The 5,661-nt window shown below is 32.4% G+C and overlaps 1 long non-coding RNA gene across 1 annotated transcript; it reads left to right on the top strand.

The window, feature by feature from the left end:
* The first annotated feature begins 621 nt into the window (after positions 1–621).
* On the top strand, positions 622–2,372 carry LOC135309853 (uncharacterized). The gene is made up of 2 exons (XR_010370081.1): positions 622–921; positions 1,528–2,372. It is a non-coding gene; the product is annotated as an uncharacterized LOC135309853 (long non-coding RNA).
* The last annotated feature ends 3,289 nt before the right edge of the window (positions 2,373–5,661 follow it).

Genomic DNA, 5,661 nt, shown 5'->3' with positions numbered 1-5,661 from the left:
TTGTTTCAGTTGTATTTAATTTAAGTAGAGTAAATAGGATGTGTGGGGAATATAAGATGATGATTGTCTGAGGACAGACAAGAGAGCAGGATGGCCGAGTGTGGGAAATGGAACGGAGTGAGTGAGAGAGAGGGATGTAGGAGTGAAAGGGACGGAAGTGGAAATAGAATAATGGCGGATTGGGGCGAAAGCGCGAAGAGGTGTGTTTTAGTTAAATAAAAAGTGCTGCCTAATTTGATTTTTTACTCTGAGCCTCCATCCCACATGTATATTTTTAAGCTGAGTCTGAGTTTAGGTTTATTTTTAGTTTTTTATTATGACATTTTTACGAATTAGCTGATACACAAGTTTCAGATTTTCCTTTGCCAACAGCAAGTAACAGTTTATTAAAAAATATATATACCTAAATATGTGATTTAAAATGATGATGATGATGTTATTGCCGTTCAATTCGAGTTCGTCATCTGGGTTTGGTCTTTACCCAAAAATATTTTGGTATTAAACTGCCTAAATTGTTCAGATTTTATTATATCTATTTCTATGAGCTCTATTTTCTATCTTAATTTTTTTTCTACACCCAAAGGAAGGCTGAAAGAAATTATATTAGCGATAAGTCCGGTCATACGTTTATTTCATATATTAATTTATTTTATATATTAATTATAAGCTACAATGTAATGTAAATGATGCAATATTGCTGACTTATTTAAAGTGAAAAATTGTGTAAATAAAGATATTGTCAACAATACAGTACCGCAAAATCAGAAAGCGATGCCCCGTTCGGTGTACTGTTAGATCTATGTACGCGATTACTATCGACCGGTCCATATTTATACTCGCTCCGTACAGACTCTCAACCACAGTCGTTTTATGCACTCTACTGAACAAACATTGCACTTGTACTGCAAACAAACTGATAAGGTAATCATTATTTGTTATTTATTTTTAACTTGCTAACAAAAGAGAGGTTATATGTTTGACGTTTATGTTTCTTTTTATGTTTGACTTGTGATATTTCAGGACTTGTGATATTGTGATCATTACATTCTTGGATCATTATTTGTACTTAGTGAATTTGAGATAATCCCTTCAGATCCTCTCAAACTGTTACCCTAAATAATTTCCTTGTGGGATCAGCTATATTTGTGATTTTTCTAATGTAATTAATATTTTGAACCAGATTAGGTCTCATTATTTTACTTATTTTATCTATTCATTCGATCATTTTAATGTATTCCGGAAAAAACGACTTATTCAAAATATTTTAATGGTGAAAATTTTGAAATAAATAAAATATTCTATGTTAGCTTTGACGTTAATGCATGTTAAAAAAAAACCATAATTTTCTCATTATTCACTGCCAACGCGAAAAACTAGACATTTCCGATATCTCTTCAAGTTTATGGAATTGACGCAAGTCGATTCATTGTTTTCATCTAAGAAAATCATAATCGCGCGGTATTTATGCAACCTTTAGCAACAGCACTGTAATAGGCAGTTAAGGTAACGTTTCTGTATTGTTTTCAGCTACAATGGCAGTATACAAAATTGTCGCGATCATCGCAGTAATGGCCACTTTAACCGCAGCTCAGAGGCCGTTTTACGCCGGATCTCTTCCCATAGGTTACCCTCAACAGAGTGATGTATTTTCCATCTCCAACCGTTTCGGCGAAGACGAAGCTGTACCCATTCAGGTACTAAATGACAGAAGGTTCACAACCACAGTCGAAAAACTACCGTTAGACAACAGACCTTTTTATTATATAAACTGGCGAGAATATGAAAACTTCAGGAAACAGCCGCAAACCTGGCCACAAAAGCCCAATAATTTCATCGATAAATAGAAGAAAAATTTAACGGCAAAAGAATGAATCGTACGAAATTTAAATTTTTAGTGTCGCTCGGAACAAAGGGACGACTATGAAAGGAAGAACAAAACGTATAAAATAATTTGATCTAGTTTATCTAGAAAACCTGTTTTGAAAACCTTGAAATGATGTACTTATCTAGTTATTTTCGGAAAAAAAATAGTTAAATTCCTGGCAAGCTTATGTGTGAGACGCTTTTATTGTTAATGGAGTTAACCTGTTTTATCTGTATGTTTACCTTTAGTGAGTTCTAGTTTATTTTTTTCTTTTATTTTAAACCAATATGTATGCAAATGTAGCCAGTCACATTAATTATAATGTCAGTCATTGCATTTAATTGCAATTTTTTTATTATATTGGTAATTAATGTTAGTGATATCAACGTTAATCACCAATATACTACTCGTATTTAATGACTTAATTATTACATTTTTTATTTTTTTATTTTTATTTAAGATCATTTTCATGCAATTTTAATTTAATAAAAAGCATTTAAATAATTCATTTTATTTTTCATTTACAACAGTATTTAGTAGGTGGCAGCACTGTCGTGGAACCCTCTCGATTTCAGAGGCCATGTTTGTTTTTTCATATCAGCATATCGAGACCAGTTCATAAGCCAAGCTGGTCCGGTATGTATGGGGGCACTGTTTAATTCTTTTATAAATTCATCTTCTTGTCTCGTCACAGGAATTTTAGCCTTAATACCACTACCTTGGTTACTATTATTGCTTGCTGATAGTATTGTATTAGTAGTATTGTTATCACTAAGTCTGTTGGGTATTTCTTCTGTGATTTCTTCTGGGTATCCAATAGGGTGAAAACCGGCGTAAAATGATCTTTGCGCTTGCGCTACAGAGGTTATAACAACTAGAGCGCTTACCATTTGTAGAGGTGACATTTTATCTGAAAAGAAAATTAAAGGTTGTTTTGTACAATTATTATAGCTATTTATTATATAAGTAGTCCTTTCTGTTCCAGGCATAAAAAACAAAACTTTAGCTGCACTCCGAGACTTTGACAGTTTCAGATTGTTATCTGTTCACGTTTTACCTGCTAAACCAATCTTCTACAAATTTTCCATTATATGTAGTTTCAAATATATGAAGAAGGACATAAGCCACAAATAAATAAAAATAAATGTTCCCGTGGGAAATTCACGCCGACGAAGCGGGCATTTAAGTTAAATTCTGAAATAGCAAAGTTTCAGAATTTCGATGTAAAAAGTACCCTTGTGCTATTCCAGGATTTATTCTACTCGTGTACCAAATTTCATAATAATCCGTCCAGAAGATTTTGTGTAATGAGCAACACAAATACATCCTCACATACTTTAACATTAAAAATAATTTAAAAAATAGAACAGAATGAAGAATGTAATAAAACCTACATAAAACATACCTTATTTTAGTTGTCCGGATTCGAAATCGCAAAAAGATTCAATCACCACAGTTAATGTAGTTCAATCAATATTATTTCGATGGTCAAGCGATACTAAATTTGAAATTTTTGACGTTTATATTAAGTATACCAAATCTAATGTCTCACGTTTACAAACTACTTACTAATACAAACGTTTTTCCCGTATTCGTGATGACAAATTGTAATTAGTTTTGATGTTCGATCTTTTCTATTGTGATCATTAGTTAATTATATTCGATTCTAATATCTTTGCGTAATTTTACAGATAAAAATACCCATTACTACCAAAATAGGCCACAATAGTTGTTTATTTATCACCGTCTGATTAATCATTTTGCTAGATCATACTAGATGCGATTAATCGTATCGCATATCTATTATATATATTGTGATTGGCTATAAAGTTTTGATACTAAAGTCTTAAGTCCATTGAAATCAAAATCAAATCATTTATTCAGAAATTAGGCCTTCACAGGCACTTTTTCACGTCATAATCTAAATTAAATGATGTTTATCAAAGCTACAAACTACTAGCATTTCGGAACGACCACTGCTGAGAAGAAATGCCGAAAGAAACTCATTCAAACAGTGTTGGTCCCTATTATGCCAGAAGGGCTTACCATTTTTTAAATATAAATTTATGTATAATTTTTTATCAGTAATATAACATGTAAGTACATAATAAAGTACATGGTCAAAAGGTATACTGAAACATATTATGATTGTGATCAAGTGCTGATGAAAGGAAAATATATATACTTATATATATATGTATAATTAACCAAACAAAAAAAAAAACTTTTAATAAAAGATCGAGCTGACCAGTTCCCCCGGCAGCACCCGTTCACGAGTTGACGCGTGAGTCAGCCATCGCGAAGCTCAACCACAATAGAGGGAACCTCCCGACCCGATCCACGACGCCGCTACCGGTTTGACCATTTGAATGTGCATGACATACTCGATCTCCATAATCTAACATAATAGATACCTATGTTACTTTCAGACACTTGAAGATCACAAATCACGTATATGTTTTACAAGTAAATGTCAAAATATATGTAATAAACATGTCAAGAAAATATATAAATAATAATAAAAAAAAAAATTAAAATCAAGTGTGAGAGGTGGAAGTTTTAGGAAGGGTCCAAGGTTTTTTATCATTTAAATAGTCGCTAATTTTAATTGAAGGATTAAACGGATAAAAACAATTTTATATATAAAACTTTGAGGTCATTAGGCGATTAGGGCTGCATGAAACTGGGACCACGGTCCGAGAACTTTTAGGCACTGGCCCATCGCAACCACATTCTTATGGATTTTAGCTTTTTACCTTTTATATAGTAAACTCGTTCATTTCTCTTTTCCTTGCAGTCTGAATCTACCCATTCTACAAAAATATATTAGTTTATTCTGATCGACTTAGGAACTTATACTGATTGGTGCTTGGGCGATAGTTACCGCGGTCCTAATATCAAGTCCCAATCGCCTACAAACCCAAATTTGGTATTATAAAAAAAAGTCTACATTCCAAAAAGATTTCATTAAAAGAATCCTAGAAAAGAAAAGACTATGAATAATGCTGTTAGGGTGAGTTGCACTAGTCAATTTTGACGTTGATTTTAACCTGCGCGCCGCTGACATTTAGATAAAATGGCGCACTTTGCTTTTTTCTGCGCAGGTTAAAGTCAACGTCAAAGTTGACTGGTGCAACGCACCCTTAGTGTGTTTGAGTCATTTCGTAAATGAAGTTAGAGAACTACTGACAAAGCCTTCGAAAGAATAAAGAAAAGTTTTTGCCAGTGGTAACTTTGGGAGTGGGTACATTTGATATTCAATTGGATCTAGACTTTTGTTTTCGTTATTCTCAAACTGTCTGGTTTCTGTTAACTATAATTCGTGTCGAGTAAAGATGTATATTTTACAAAGTTTGAACATAGTTTTAATTTAACTAATAGTTTTGAAAATAGTAAACCAAAATTAGGTAAGTACTTGTATTTTTGTATTGGTTCGTTTATAACGTGGACTATTAATTAAATCGTCTAATGAAACTAAATCAAAACTTTAAGAAACCCCGACTCAGAAGCATTATCACATCTACTAGAAAAGAGCTGACTAACAGAGGTTACTTAACGACTGAACACACATTTTCCAAATATAGCTAAAAACACTCTCAATTAAATTGTCTTTCTAATAAAATAAAAATAGATCAAAATCGGTTCAGCTGTTTGGCTGCTACAATGCCACGGTCATATAGATTGTCGTTGGTTAAATATAAATAAAAGTAATTTAATAGTAAGCATATATCAATTGCATCAATTTTTGTAGATATTACTGTAGTTGTGTAAAATCTTCGAAAATTTAATTTAATAGT

Source organism: Plodia interpunctella, chromosome 14 (assembly GCF_027563975.2).
Source record: "Plodia interpunctella isolate USDA-ARS_2022_Savannah chromosome 14, ilPloInte3.2, whole genome shotgun sequence".
Classification (NCBI taxonomy): Eukaryota; Metazoa; Arthropoda; class Insecta; order Lepidoptera; family Pyralidae; genus Plodia; species Plodia interpunctella.
The sequence above is the reverse complement of the archived record's forward strand: the minus strand, read 5'-3'. Positions and strand labels throughout refer to the sequence as shown.